General features: G+C 57.1%; 1 protein-coding gene across 2 annotated transcripts in view; it reads left to right on the plus strand.

Moving 5' to 3' along the window:
- Positions 1-16,167, plus strand: part of CACNA2D2 (calcium voltage-gated channel auxiliary subunit alpha2delta 2) — a 135,407-nt gene that overhangs the window by 49,952 nt on the left and 69,288 nt on the right. The window lies entirely within an intron of this gene.

A 16,167-nucleotide genomic window follows, 5' to 3' on the forward strand; every position in this document is an offset into this window, starting at 1 on the left:
GCTCCCCATCCTCTCACTGGACAAGGCCTTGGGCAGCCCAGGTTTGAGGAAGTGGGAGACGTGGGCTAAGTCTGTTCTGCTGATAAAACCCCATCAAAGTTGTCCAAGAGCTTGGTCGTGGGTCAGGGATGAAAATTGTGTTTCCTATGAAGGGGCAAGCAGAAGCTGTCTGCTCAACCTCAGTGGGCTAATTAGTTAGTGGCAGGGGGAGGCAGACTGGGTTTGGGGGACTGGGTTCCAGGACAACTGGTGGTGTTTGTTTAACAAAGTAACAAAGAGTGGGGGGCCATGAGGCAGTTGGGGTGGGGTGGAAAATAGCCCCTGGTAGGGGGATAAAAGTGATGATAGGAGCAAGCACAGGGTGATTGTCCTTGGCAGGGGGACTGGGGCCCATCAGAGGGTGGACAAGGAGCCCCTGTAGAGGCCATGGGCTGGTCACTTTTGTTGAGCCTCTGTAGGAAGGATGGTTCTGGACACAGCACGAATGACCCCTCATTTCTAAGGGCCCCATGCAGGCAGGGAGACGGCTCAGAGGCAGGTCCCATGTCCAGGACTGGCACAGAGTAGGAGACCCTGGGCCATGTTGGCTGAGAACACCCATGGTGTCAGCCTGCGTGGCTGGTGTGGGGGGCAGGAACATCGGCCAGTGTCTCGTGGGTGTGGCTGTGGGCAGGGAGGAGAAGCCATGCTGAGGGGAAGGGAAGGCTCTGACGCAGGCAGCGATGGTGGGCACGCCTTTTAAAAACGATCATCAGCCTCAGTGTTCCAACAGCCTTTTTCACTTTGTAAAAGCCTTTTCTTTAGAAAAATAAAAGAAGATTGGAGGCAAGTACAATATTTGGCTGTGGCGGCTGCTAATTTGGCACTGAATGTCACCTCCGCCTTTCTCTTCCGTGATGCCGAGTGCTCCTTTCCTGGCTCTGGGTGGGCGAGAGTGGGGTCATGGGGGTGCAGGGCGGGCTCCCCGACCCTCTTAAGATTCGAGATTCATTTCCTTAAACACACATTGTCTCACTCCAATTTCACGTCCGAGCAGTTCTGGTGAGGAATTAGCAGCCCCTGGGAGAGAGCAGGCGGGTTCTGTTTACACAGGCGGACGGGTGGGTGGGGGCAGCGTGCAGGCAGGGCTCAGGCTGTTTGCAGGGTGGGGATGGGGGGAGCCCACAGAGGACCTGGGTCAGAGGCTGCCTGCCCAGCCAGACAGCCTCAAAGGGAGACCCGCCCATCCTCTGTCAAAAGAACGTGTAAATCCTGCCCCAGTTTAGACGTCCTCACTGCATGGAAGAGGGGGACTATATAATGATTTGGGGGGCAAATTAAGGATATTGGGCTCTTAGGCCAGAAATGACCATTGGCCCAACTACCCACCAGAGCAGACTGGCTAAAACCTCGGGGTCAACTTCTGCTTGATCCCCTTCTGTGCCAGGGGCTCACTAACTCCGGAGGGTACTGTTTGCCTTAAGTCAGGCTCCCTGGACCCCTCCCACGTGGGGTCTCACCTCCACCCAAAAGTCGCTCCACAGCCCTGTGAGCTTGGGAGGCCACAGTCCTGTCGCCATGTGAGAGAAGCAACTCCACTCCTTGGGTGCTGCCCCAGGACCCAGCCTCAGTTCCTCCCCATCCCAGTCAGTCGCTGGGATCCAGGCCAGATGCCCCCCTCTCCTGTGGGGAGGGTGGTGGTCAGTCCTCAGGGCCCAGGCTCCTGTCTGAGGCCATTTTGTGTGCGGTGCAGATGTTTTGAAAGCGGAGCCTGCATAGGGCCTGCTTTAACCCCCTCCCTAACAGTGTCTTCAGGCTGCATGACAGCAGCCTGAGGGGCTTGGGCCTTCCTGGCTGGGCTTGTGTTTAGATGTCCTCCGAGGCCAGGTCTGCCCTTTTATGCCCTCTCTGCCCAGCCCCTTTCCATAACCCCAGCCCCCACCCCCCCAGGAAGCTCAGGCAGAGCTGGGCACCCACAGAGGTGGAGGCAGGGCTGAGCCTATGGAGTACTGTGGGCGAGGGGCCCATCCCCCAGCTCTCCTGGGCAACTGCTCATTCATCACCTCCTAGAGGGGAGACCTGCTAATTTGTCAGCCCATTAGCTGGGCAGGAGCAGCATATGGACCGGATTCCTGTTGCCCTCTTCCTTCTTCCCGCCCGCCGCAGATAGCATCATGTGGGCTCGCTGAGTGGTCCAGGGCCAGGCTTGGATCGGGGCTGCGGGTACAGGCACCATCTTGCCCTGAGGGTGAGCCCCTCAGTGAGGCAGCCAAGGAGGATTTATCACTGTCTTGGCTTTAGCAAATCTACCTTTGGAATTAAGTGATGGAGCCTCTCTAAGCCATGGGCTAAGAAGGGCCCTTTTAGGAAACTGGGCTTTATTTTTAGTGTTCAGAGAAAGATAATTTTTTTTCACCCACCATCAGCAGGGAGATCAGTTGTTTCATGATGTTTCCGGATTCTCTTGTCTGCGGGGTGGGGGTGGGCAGGAGGGATCGCCTTGTCTGACAGTTCCATTGTCACTCTGCCGCACACACAGGAGAGAGTTTGTGCCCTTGGGCTCTCTCTTTTGCAGCCTGGCTTCATCAGTGGGGAATTCTCATAATCTGTGGGGTCAGTGGCTGGCCTGGGTCTGAACATGTGACCAGTGCTGGGCTCTAGTCCCTCTGAGATGGTGGACAGAAGGGCAGGGGACTGGGTCTCCTTGTGGGCACCCTTGGCCTATGCACATGCACATAGATGTTCCCTGAGACCTACCGTGTGCTGTACATGAGCAGAAGGACACAGGGGACTTGGGCTGCACTCAGGAAAGGATGCAGCCCACCTTGTTCATTGCAAGACTTCCCCCCACATGGGCTGTAAACCTGGACATATATACACCAGGCTATATATGTACCTGGACACACATGCACTGGGATACATGAGTACCCAGGGACACACACTGGGACATGTGCTTAGGCATGCATTGCCCATGGGGATACCATTATCCTTCCCATAGGCATGCCACTAAACATTTGTGTATGCACACGCTGCCATGCACCACACGTGCATGCCTTCCTACGTACATGCACAGACACATCAGGCACATACTGGCTCCTACATCATCTGGATTTATGGCAGGACATAAATTTGCAGTTCAGCAACCCTATGCCTGCCAGCACCAGAGGCTCCAAGAGCCTGATGGGCAGAGCTTCAGTGTTTGTTGGTTGGCTCCACAAAGCATGGTGCCGTGTAGGAGTGGGTTTCCCAGCCTACCTCGCAGGATAGCCCTGCAGGGCAGAGTATACCCAGGCCTAACTGGCAGAGGGGCCTGTGCAGGGACTGCCTAGCTTGTACTAGGGAGGGGCCTCATGGCAGAGAGATGCCTTAGCCTGTGGCATCTCCAGCACTCCCCCGGGGCCCTAGGATAGGGGAAGGTGACAACACTCAGAGGGGTCTAGGCCCTGGGAGAGGCAGGTTGTGTACATGGAGGGGGCAGGGCAATCCAGATTCCATGTTAGGAGGCAGCTGGTCTGGTTCTTAGCCTGGTTGTGGGGCCTGTAAGAGGGGCCTCCTGCTTGAACCCCTATGGGACACTGAGAAGAACAGACCTGAGCCATGTTCCAGTGCGGGTGTGGCATGGCAGGGTCCTCAGTTGGATTCTAAAGGAGCTCCGAGTTCCCCAGGCTCCACAGTGGCTGATGCAGGGGAGAGGCCTGGGGTGTGGAGTTCTGGGCAAGCAGGCAGGGAGGCTGCCCAGCCTACAGTACAGGCAGGAAAACCAGAGGGGCTAGTCAAGGAGCAATGACTGAGCAGGACCCACCCAGGCCTCTTGCTCGAGTCAGGCCCTGCAGGCCCCAGGAGAGTGGCCAACTGGGATCCATCCCCAAGAGACTTCTCCAGCACCCTTGAATGACCTGAGCCCACAGACCCTGCTTGAGGGCACTGCTGAGTGAGCCTCTTTGAAGGGTCTACCAGCAGGCCAGTGGCATAGGTGAGGGTCAGGTATGGAGGAACATAACTTCCCAGTTCTCCTCTCCCTGCTAGGGAAGAAGTAGGGCCACCTTACATAATCAGGGCAATTTGTTCCACTCTTGTCCTTCTGGCGTCATTGCCCTCACTGCCTCCTTGCTCAGGGAGCCCTTGACAGAGCTAGAAGCTCAGGCCTCCCTCCCTTCTGCTGCAGGTTGCTGAGCAGAGGACGCGGGAGCCCAGGACACCGTTGCCGCTAAGACCTGATGGGCACCTGGGCCCCAGGAAAGTGGGGTGGGGGAACTCAGGCTGCAGCCCCCAGCCTGCCAGATGACCCTACAGGTTCTCAGAGAGTCCACACAGGCAGACAGACCATTCCGGAGGCCCCAGTGGGGGGTGGGGACAAAGCTGCCCCTGCCCTGCTGCTGGACGCCCTCCCCCAGCGGCTCCTTACAGGCCTGCCTTCACCTCCACCTTTGCTCGCTGTTCCCCTGCCAGGGCGCTCTCTGACGGCCCATCCACTCACACCCTCCTCTGGACTGTCTTCCCTGACCTTCCTAGCACAGAAGGGGGGACGAAGAGCTGGAGCTGGGGTCTTCCTGAATCTGCTCTGCTGCTCAGGCTACCCTCTTGGGCCTCAGTTTACCCATCTGTAGCATAAGGTCCTGGACTTCCAGCCTTGCAAGAACAGGATGGTTTTCTGCAGATAGACGCACCCCTTTGAGGTATGCCTACCCTCTGGGTCCAGCCCAGAACTGTCCTTGTCTCTCCCTCCCCGCACAATCACCTGGGCAAGCAGGTTGGGTAACTGAGCCCTCAGGGTCTGGTGGACAGCCCCAGCAAATGAATTAGGGGCTTGTTATTCTAGGGGGGCTGGTCTCCTGGGAAGATTTGCCCAACTGTCTTTGAGAAACAGCTCTCCATGGACATTCAGAACAGGACGGGGTTTGTGAACATGGAACTCAGCTGACCCCGTCTGACTTTCATAGTCCCAGTGCAAGTGGCCCAGTGGACATGGCTGGGGGACAGTTGGAGGAGCTTCCCAAAGCAGGGGGTCAGGGGAAGGGTCGGGCCTGACGAGGGTCACAGGATCCCACAGGCTGCAGACCAGTTGCTGGGGAGATGGAGGTGGGATCTGGAACAGGGTCTATGTTTATTGCATGGTTAGTCCCCCATGCAGTCACTGAATCCGAGCTCTGCCAATTATCTGTGTGCCTCAGTTGCCTCATCTGTGAAATGGGGACAACAACTGGGGCTTGTGAGGATTTGATGCAATGGACTGCCAGTGTAGAGGCTTGCTTCAGCCCCGCCAGTATCAACAGCTATTCCCATAGTAATCATCACCTCATCCAATGCTGGGCAGCGAGGTGACCCATCTGGAGTGGGGGCCCAGGTGCAGTGTCTACCTCCCCTGAGCACAGCACACTTAACTTAGAAGTTCATGGCTGTTCAGGCTAAGGGCCCTTGCAGTGTTTGCCAGTGTGGCCGGGCCGTCAGTCCTGTTTGCACAGTTCGTTTGCATGGCAAACACTGCGGCAGACGCAGGGAAGGTAAACGCTGGCCTCTGTTGCCACTAGGGTTTTGCATTCATGGACAGAACCTGGAGCTTGGCATGCCAGGGATTGTCCCTCCCTCCACAGTGAAATAAGGGGAAACTGAGGTGCAGAGAGGGGCCAGTGCCTGCTCAGGAGCGCTCATCTGGACTAGGTCCAGAGATCACTGCCCCCCAGCTCTGGGAAAGCCCGGGTCCCCTTAGGAGTGTGGCCCTAGTGTGCATGTGTCCTCAGTGCATGCATGTCCCTAATGTGTACCTGTCCTCATCATATCTTTGGCGTGTAAAAAGCCCCGATGTCTTGCTCCTGTTTGTTTATTTATTTATACTTCTGACTTATTCTACAAAAGATTTAAGGGCACTTACAAGGATACATAAAATTCAAGAAGAGCCTATAAATTGGAAGTAGGAGAAAAAGAAAAAAGAAAAACTAGGGGAAGGAGTAAGAGGGCATCAGGAGATGTGACAGAGGTGAACAAGACGGCCCAGGCGTGGGTGTGCTCCCTTGTACACTTGCTTGCACGTGCACCGTGGACAGCTGCAGCCTGGCTCTGCTGCCCACTCCCTTATCAGTGCCTGACACCTGGGCCTTGTGATCAGCCTGCATCAAGGACTGCAGGAGGGGGAGCCTGGCCAGGCTCTCCTGGACCCTGGTTCAGAGGCCACTATTGGTCAGGCCATGCCCTTGCCCCCACCAGGCCCAGCACCCTTGCTGTTTACGGATCCTCTCCAGCATTGTCTTCAACAGGGGATTTAGGGCCATGACCTTAAGATAGCCCCAAGCCTGTAGGGCCAGCAAAGTTCCACTGTTTAAAACATTCTGGATGGTCACAGACCACCTTTCAAAGTGTGGACGGAGACACACAGAGCCTCACCCAGGCTTGTGGCTGCCAGGTGCCCACGGACAGTGGACAGGCCCATCCGGTCTATGGTGCTTTTTCTATGAGCCTAATTGTGAGTCATGAGCAGGATCTGCAAGTGGCTTCCTGGGTGCTGAGTGTGAATGCAGTGAGATCGGTGTATGTGACCTTGTATGCAAGGTCAAGTTCATGCACCTGCAGCTGCATCTGTGCACTAGAACAGGGAAGGTACCTGAGATGACCTTGTGCCAAAAGGGGCCCTTGATAGCATGGGAGTCCACAGCCACCTTCTGGGCTTACCGCTATCTCTACCTTTATCCCCCTACTTGCCATGCCAAGATCTCACGTTTTCACAAGAGCAGCCAGCCCAACGACCTCAGCAGCACCTTTCATTGTGATCATGGCTGTCATTGGTGCTGTCATTATTTGGTGACTTCTTCAGCAAAGTGCAGACTTCCAGCCTATAAGGCCAGGAAAGTTGGTCCCTGCGGGATAGGATGGGGCAGGGAAGGTGCTCAGGGCCCCACGAGAAGCCACCAGCACCCCACATTTGACCTTCCATCTTTGAGAAATGCCAGGACAACCTCATTGAAGTAACTCATGGGTGTGCAGACTGAGAGTTGCTCAGCACCTCCCAAGTGCCCTTGTCACAGGACATGGATGCGGGTAAAGAAAAATCAGCCCTCCCTGCCCAGGAAGACTGACTGGGGACTTGGGGACAAGGTTCTGTTTCTGGCCACTCTCGAGTCCCTAGGGGACCTGCTCCGGCCCCTGAAGAGGGGTGCCCCACCTGGCCTATCAGTGACGCAAGGGCTGGGTGAGGTGATGCAGACAGGAAGCAAATTTTGTCCTTTGCTCCCTGCCTCAGTTCCATCTCGTGTGAGTATTTTATGGGGCTGAATTTCTGCCAGCTCTGGGCTACAAGAGCTCAGATGAGAACTCCATAACTAATTGGAGCTGTGACATGATTAGGAGTCCTCCCTGGCCCACTGAGGGTCCACGGGAGCCCCTGCCCACCCTGGCTCCCAGAGCCCTTCGCTCATGAGTCCTGAGAGGCAGGTAGGGAGGGCCTGTTTTACAGATCAGAAGATAGCGGTGCAGAGGGTAGAGGGGTTGAAGAGGCCAGAGGGCAAGGCAGTGACCAGACCTGGTCTGTCTACTTGAGCTGTCGTTGCAGGGAGGGGACTATTTTCCCTCTCTGAGGGCAGGGTCCTCATCAAAGGTCAAGCTGGGCCAGGGCTGCTCGAGGCGGTAAACTGGGGTAAAGGGCAGACCAGACTTGTCTGGGGTGCAGGAGAGCTGAGGGGCACCTGGGAACTGGAACCCAGGGCTGGGGTCTGAGACACCCAGGGCCACAGGCACCTCCGTGCACTGCCTCACGGCCTGCAGCCAGGTGCTCGACTTCCCAGAGCCTTGTCGCTTCAGCTGCAGAGTGTGGATAATAACCGTACCTGCCCCCTAGGATTGTTGTGACAACTCAGTGGGTCATGTGCTGAGCCCTGTCTGGCCACACAGAGGACCCTGTTATCACTCTCGTCCTGTGATTGAGAGGCTGAGGAGTCCTGGGGGAAGGAAGGCGGGACCGCCTGGTGGGGAGGCAGCGGGAGAGAGCAGAGCCAGAGTGGGTGGCAAGGGGGCCCAGACGCCGACACAAACAATCTGCTTCCCATAAACATGGGCGCCCACACCAGCCGGCCGCCACCCGGCAACTTCTGTGAGTTGGGAAAGTGCGGGTATGTTTACTCGCACTCCCCCGTGCCAGCTGGTATGCTGGGCACAGCTTCCCTCCCAGCTGCCTCGACAGCCGGCAGCTCCCAGCTCAGGGAGGGGGAGTAAGCAGGGGCCCCTGGATCCTGCCTGTAGTTTGGTTCACCTCGGGCTCAAATCTCCCACCCTGATGTTCTCCCAGGCCAAATCGAGAGGACACGGGGCCCTGAGAGTCTCCATGGCTGGTGTCCATGTGGCTGTGTTGTTCCAGAGCTGTCTCCCCTGCTTTCCAAGGCCAACTGGAAGCTGGTACTGTCCAAGAACGCTTGTCTTGAGTTTAGGTAACACGTGTCCCTCCAGTGGGGTCTATACTGCCCTCCTCTATACCCCAGATGCCTTCTCAGTAAGTGCTTCCGCTTGGGGCGTGGTCAGCACCCAGGTATCTGAGCACACCAGAACCGATGGGTGTACACTGCAGGCGGATACAGTTACACGGGCCTGGCGCCCCACGGGCCCTGGGATGCGTGGGGCTCTTTGCCTCAGGTTCTCCGGTCTGTGATCACCTTGTCTGAGCACTGCTTGGCAGTGGCACCTGCAGGAGGTCATGCATCTTCCCCACGAGGTCAGGGCAGATTCTTTTCTGTGAAGGTGTCTCCATGTTTTTGTACCATCCACCGCCACACCTGGCCTGAGTGTCTTGGGTCAAAGAGTGGTGGAAGCTTGGCGGCAGGGGCCCAGGGAAGCTGCTCAGGGAGAGGGCTTCCTAGTCAGGCACTAAGCAGCCTATGCTGGAGCTTTAACTTGTGACGTTGGAGGTGGATCATGGGTGGCTTTGGTCCTGCGGCATTTGCCTTTGAGGTACACTGGAGTGTGCTCCATGCTGACATAGGTAGGCAGGGACACTGGAGTGTACCCATTCCTAGCCTCCACGGGCTGGCCATTTGGGATTGTCATCTCTGTAGTAGGGATACCCACCCCCAAATCAGATTTCTTTCTCATCCTCTGCCTGTCCCCAGAGCATCCCCTTGACCACCAAGGGAACCAGAACTTCGGGAAGGTAAAATCACAGACTGCGAGCTTCACATAGGCACATAGCCGTGGGAATGCTATGGTCTAATGATGGCAGCCTGGAGTCCAGCCTCTGTGCTGGCTGACTATAGGCAAATCCCTTCTTAGCATTCCTGACAGCTGAGCTTGTATACTCCCTGTGACAGGGAGCTCACTACTTATCTAGTCATTGCTTCCAGACTTTGGGATCCCTGAGTGTAAGAAAGTTCCTCCAGTTTCCCTGAGCTGGAATATTCCCCTCTGTTCACGGGAGCCATCAGGAACCTTGGAGAAAAGACCTCTCACTTTTGGAGCTGGGTGGACACCGTATCCCTCCAGGACGGTTCCCTGAGATACAGGCCTTCACACTGGAGGCCTCACTCCAAGGCAGGCCTGCAGTAGGTGGGATAATCAGGATTGCCACAGTTTGGAAGTCAGTTTGGAAATGCTTTGTTTCAGAAGAGCAAAAGGTGACACCCAGGAACGGGGCAGACGGAGCTCAGCACCCCTCCGTGGTGGGTGGGGGCGGGCCTCACAGAAGTAGGACCTGCACAGGGGCACACGCAGGGAGGCTGGCACAGGCTGGCCCAGCTTGGCTGGGAGGATTTGCTTTATTGTTTTGTGTTGGGTTTTGTGTCTTTTGAAAAACAAGAGATTGAGCCTCTTTATGACATGGATTTTACAGCGTAACGAGGCAGCGTAATTTCCCATTCTCAGCGGCAAGTGCACTTTTTACACTAATTGCATAATTAGACATAATGTACTAATTGCGGTAATGGATGACAGTCAACTAAACTTTAACTTTAAAAACAGGGAGGCGTTGCTGGGGGTGGTGGCAGGGGCTTCATGTCCCTGTGAGTTTTATGAAGGGAATCTTGCTGGCAAAAGCTCCTAGGAGCTGCCTCATGGGGCCAAGGGACCATGGAGCCACCGGACCTCTCACCTCGTGGTCAGGCACATAGGTCTCCTCCCCAGAGGACCCCTCCTCTGCCACTTGGGTATCTACCTCCCTTTCCCTCTGCCCCCCACAAGCCCCTGTGCTCCTGCCACTGAGCAGTCCATTAACATTCCCTCTTCCAGCCTTTGCACCTGGCATTACTCCTGCCCAGCCTTTCAGACCCTGCTCAGATGTCCTCTGCCCTGTGAAGCCATCTCCAGTCTTTCTCTTTTCCTTCCTCCCCCCAGGCAGACCAGCCCCACTCCCAGGTGTCTCTTGCACGTCTCTCTCTGCTGCCACCATCTACCATTAGCATTCTGAAGGGGCATCTGTCCCAGGAGGGCAGGAATGAGGACTGACCCATCTCTCCTGCCCCAGACTCAAGAAGGCCCCAGTGGGAGCCTGTTGCCTGAATGTGAAAGGCCCCAGTGGGAATGTAAGGAGGTGGGGGTGGGGGGAAGATAGTGTTATTAATGGGCCACCAACCCAGGAGGGCCACATCCTCGACCTGCTCCAGGAGGCCAGCCAGGAGCCCTCCTCCCTGCCCCCACACTGCTGTGTGTCCTCCGTCATAGCCCATGCAGGGCTGGCTTGTAATGGCCTGGTTACTTGTCCGTGATCCCTTCTAGACAGAGTGTTCATCCCAGGCAAGCCCTACCTGATACAATGGGAAATTATTTAACCAATGTCACAGTGTCCAAACCCTGATTGTGACAGGGTAGCATATATAGCTCACTAATCATGAAACCACTCCACCCTAGGATGGTGGCAGCATGGCACAGCCACATGGGCACCTAACATGGCAGCTGGCAAATGTCAGCAGCTGATGGGGCATGTGACTGAGTGGCATGTAGCCCCCCAACCTGTGCCCCAATAGTGTGCTTTAAGGGCTCCAGGGGCCCCTTGTCCTTCTTTACTGTAAGTCCTGTACCAGGCAGTTGAGGAAGGTGCCCCAGCCCTGCCTGGGGAGCTCTCGGTCACGTGCCCAGTACAGTGCCTGCTGTGTCCCCAGAGCAGCCAGATTGGGGTTTTTGTGCCCCACTATGGGGCAGCCCCTCAGAGCCATCAGGAACTGGAATGCAGGGCTCAAGGCTGGTAGGGGAAGGGGAGAGCCCTAGGGGGTGCAGCCTGTCCTGGATCTGTGCTAGGTGCTCTCAGTGGGAGAGGCCCAGGTGCCTGGCTGCCTGATCAGTCCTCTGGCCCTCAAGGGGATTAGCAGAGGGTATGTCAGTACCCTCTGTTTTCCTCAGGAAGGCAGGAGGCAGGGTAAGCAGCCTGGGAGTCAGAGGGTGAGATGGGGCCCAGACTTGGCTTTGTCCTGACTATCCAGGGTCCTTGAACTGGTCACTGTCAGTCCTGCACTCCCCTGCTTCCTTGCTGGCCCAGCTCAGGCTCTCTGAGCCAGCATGAGCACCCAGCCACCACCCAAGGCTCCCTGGCAAATCCCCGATGTGAGTGTAGCCCAATCTGCAGCCGATCCCCACCTCCAACCCCAGACTTTGTGACCCCTCCAGGTTGTTCCCTCCCCAGCACATGTTCATGTGGGCCGGGCCTGGGGAGGCCTAGCCCACCATCTCTAGCCCACTTGCTGCCCTCCCCTCCAGGGGCCTGGTGGCATGAGGGACTGTGCAGTGAAGACCCCACCTGGCTGCTCCTTGTGAGACCAAGGAGCAGATACCAGGAGATGCCGCAAGAGCGAGTATGGAGGGCAGCCAACCACCCAGGGATCGTATCTCGGGGCTCAGCTCCCCCTACCCTGCCTGTGCCCTGCCCCGCTCCCCAGCAGGGGGGCCAGGATGCTGGAGCACCTGGCTGAGCTCAAGCTGAGCCTGGGCCTTTGAGGAGACAGCAGCAGCAGGGCCGAGCCTGCATCACATCTTTCTGATTTAATTTTCCAGAGATTAGGGCCCGTTCACCTTCACTGCGGAGGGAGCCTCGCGTGCATGTGCCTGCTTTTACTCCAGGGTTGGGTGGTTGGTTAGTTGATCAGGCTGGTTCTGCCAGTCCTTCCTTTCTCCCCTCCAGAGTGGCCCTCCTGCTGTCCAGGGGCCCCAGTCACCCAGCATCAGCCCACATCCGCCCCCGGCCCCTTTCAGCCCATCCGCTCCCAGTTCATCCCTTATGTCTCCTTTTTCAAAGGCCTCACCTTCAAGTTTCAGGATAAATGCAGGGAACAGAACTGCACAGAGTGTGACCTAAAGCAAGGGCTTTGGATCAGACAGACCTAGTTCTGCAACATGGCTTAACCTCTCTGGCCCTCAGTGTCCTGTCAGCCAAATGGAGATGATCAGAAGGGACCCTCCCCAGGGATCGTCAAAGATCAGTGAGGTCAAATGTGTAAAGCACTTGCTCCTGAGTGGCCAGAGCCAACACTCAACCGCACACAAGGGCTGTTCCTGTGGCCTCCTTGCTCCCTCCTCCCTCATTTTCCCTCCTCTCTTTTTCCCTCCTCCCTCTCCTTTCCTCTCCCTCCCACCTTCCCCCTTGCCCTGGGCAGCTTGGGTGCCAGCTAAGGTCTGGGCCCCACTGCTGCTGGCTTTCTGGGACTTTGCAGAATGCCCTCTCATTGGGGCCTGTGCAGGTCACTTGTCCTGAGGCCATTAGTCTCCTGTGGTGGCTGTCTCTGTGTCCCAGGCACATTGGGGCAGGTAGCTCAACCCCCTTTCCCAGTCAGGACTGTCAGGAGCTGTGGGACAAGGCTGCCTCCCTTTGCTTCTGCCAGCATCCAGGCTTCCTGTCCATGGTCGCCATTCCAGCAAGGGTCCCCCGGGTTGGAGCTGCTGGGGGAAGCAGGAGCAGAGAGCTTAGGACCCCAGAGGAGGCTTCAGCCCCCACAGGCACTGTGACTACATAGGCTGAGGCTGGTGGATGCCCCCTTAATAAACATGCTGCTACAGCTGAGAGAAGGCTGGGGTTGGAACTAGCCCTAGGGGAGGGGAGTGGACAGACAGGTTGCTGTAACTAGGGGGGTGGGTGGGAGTTCCCTCAAGGGAGGAGGGCACTCCAGGTGAGCAGTGGCCACAGGTACATGGTACAGAGTTAGGGGAGCCAGGGACTCCTGGAAGTGAGGGGCTCCAAATAGCCCCCTGAATTGTGCCTCCAAGCTTCAGGCACCCCTGCTCTGCCGCAGCACCTGCCCTCCCCCACACGCCCACCTGGCTCCAGTCTGCCGCCCTGTCCCACCATCATCCTGGCACCCCTCTGTGGGCTGCAACCACTGCTTTTCCTTCCCCATCATGGCTGGTGTGGAGCTACAACACCCTGGAGCCTGCTGGGCCCTGTTGCATTCCTTAGTCCAACTGCCTGGGCATAGGTGGGGCCGTGCCGGCTGCGCTGCTGTGGGAGCTGTTGGCTTTTTCCAATTAACTCTCTGGGCCAAGGACACCAGCAGGCATGCGTCCTGCTGTGGTTGTTGAAGTCCTGCACCCAGTGCACCCTGGCCTTTCTGTGACTTTCCAGCTTGTCCCAGAGGCCAGGGCTGGGGGTTGGGACTCAAGGGGGGGCTAGGGTCTGTGCTCTGGAGTTGCCCTGAGCTCTCCTGGGTTCCCTGCTGGGCCTGCAAGTCGAAAGCACCTCCCTGGACCACATCAATGTAGAGATGACCTGTCTCCCAGGGTGGGACCATCTGCTGGGCTGTGTCACTCCGATCTCCCTGGGATTCAGGCCTCAGCTCAGGGCCTGCCCCAGGAGATGGGCAATTGGAGCAGGTCCAGGGAAATGTAGAGGAGAGGGTGAGGCACTAGGGGCCTGCTATTCAGGGACTATTGCACCTCGGGGACTCATTTGGGATTAGGGAACAGGCTTGGCTTGCAGTTTGACCAGCCCCTGCACTTCTGGGATTCTGCCCTCATCTCACCAGAAACCCCTTCCAGCCCATTCCCTGCCCTTGCTCTAGAGAGGATTAGACAGACAGGGAAAGGCAGATGGCATACAGAGATAGTATGAGCCAAACTATGGCCGTGGGGATCAGCATGGACTGGGGACCCAGAGGCCTGCAAGCACTTGACAGGTCAGTGGGGCTGGAAGGGCCCCAAATGCGGGCACCGGGGGCCAGCAGAAGGGGCCATAGTGGGTCCTTGGATAGAAGTGGAAGAAAGCCTGGTAGTTGCATTACCAGGCTCCAAGGGCTCACACAGCTGCAGGAAGAAGTGAAGGATTCAGACCTAGGCCCAGCTGGCCCCAGAGCTCTGCTCTTGGACATGGACTTGGACATACACATTTGCCAAGTGTCCCGTGTGCACAGACATGGTGCTTGGGGAGAGACAGAAGGAAGCTGGCCATGGCTATGCCCTGTCAGTGGTGTCTCAGTCTCTAGGTTCCCGTAATCACCTCCAGGGCTGAGACTGAGGTGTCGGAGACAAGGACAGGGTGGCTAGAGGAGGAACTGCCCAGGCAGGCCTGGGAAGGGAGGGAAGCTGGAGGTGGGCAGAGCCCAGGAGTCGGAGGCTACCTGCTCAGGAATGGAAGCTGGTGGCTTTGGACAGCGCAAAGTGTGCAGATCTAGCAGGAAGGGGACTGTGATTCCTTCTGCAGAATTCTGTGATCCTAAACAATAGCAGTAGCAACAATCATACAGGCTCCTTGAGCGTGAGTTTTGTTGTCCTTGGTCAGACTGTGAAGTGGGGACTGGTGTTCTCTCCTTTAATAGATGGCCACTGAGATTCAGAGATGGGTGATTTTTGGCAGAGTCTTAGCTTCTAAGCCCTCGTGTCCCCTGTTGGGGCCCTGGGGTGCAGGCTTGTCACCTGGAGATCATTCCTGTGCCCCTGAGCCCCAGTGCAATCACCATGCCAGGCTGCAAGGGGGACCCTGGACCCAACGGGGAATGACTCCTGGACTTCTCCAGGAGAACTGCGTGGTTCAGCCTTGGATCCTGAGGCTCCATGGCTGTGGGCAGCCCAGACTGTGGCATCACCTGGGAATGACCTTGACAGGAGAGTCTGAGGTATGGGAACTTCATCCCAGGCCAGGGGAAGCCAGGCAGCTGCGCCCCCTGCTGGTGCAAGAGGGTCGGGTGCCGCTCTGCAGAGGTTTCAGCCAGCGTGGCTGAGGCTATGGCCACAGCACATTGGGGGCGGTTGGCCAAGGCCTGGGAAAGGGTGTGTTTTTAATGTCTTCAAACCTGGGAAGGATGGGTGAAGACTGTGGGGGATCTGGTTTTGCCACTCAGACATGTGGCCATGACCTGTTCTCTCCTGCTTCTGAGCCTCAGTTTCCCCAACAATAAGGCACCAGGCTCCAGGCTCCTTGCATTTTCCCAGTGACCCCCAGGGTCCGACCCCTCTTCACCCTCTGTCTCCATCACTGTCTTCCATCTGAGGACGTCTGTCCTGAGGCAGGGCCCCCGGGGCAGGGGGCCCAGGGAACAGCCTGGCCTGGTGCCCATTTGGGGCCTCCATCCTCCCTGGCCATGCAGCCAGGCCTCGAGTCTCGCCCCCTAATTGCCATCACTCTGCGGGAAGGAGCAACTTCACCACAAATTATTTTGTTCTAAAAGAAGGACAAAAAGAAAAGAGAAGCCGGGAGGGATGGGGGGTGGCGAGAGGAGGAGAAGATTGCCTGAGCCGGCTTTGTGCGGTGCTTTAACCCTTGGGCTGCCAGGCACTGGCAGCACCCGGCCCCCACTCTTCCCCCTGTCAGATGACAGAGGCCTTATCTCCCCACCGTCTTGCTGTCACTCCACCGACCTTATCTCTCCCTGCCTGTCTGTCTTTCATCAGCTGCCTCTCCCACCTCCTTATCTCCCCTCATCACCTCCTCTCTGTCTCTCCACATCCCTCTACTTCTGCTAAGCCCAGTGCCACAGCTCAGTCCTGGCAAGCTATTCTGTGACCTCTGGTGGCAAAGGAGCCTTTGCGTGGGGCACAGACCTCCTGGACTCACCTGAATGGGCACATGGACCCAGTCAGGCCTGGAGACACACACAGGGGTGTATGACGCATTTGCACGCGCGTGCGTGCGCGCGCGCACACACACACACACACACACACACACACACACACACACACACACACACACAACCAAGACCCCAGCAATGAACAAAGGCGCTTGCAGAAATCTGCTCCTAAGACTCACACACGAGTGCCCAGGCTGCGTCTAAAGGCCCTAACCCCACCCCACCCCCGACACGCCAG

This window comes from Lemur catta, chromosome 18, assembly GCF_020740605.2.
Source record: "Lemur catta isolate mLemCat1 chromosome 18, mLemCat1.pri, whole genome shotgun sequence".
Lineage (NCBI taxonomy): Eukaryota > Metazoa > Chordata > Mammalia > Primates > Lemuridae > Lemur > Lemur catta.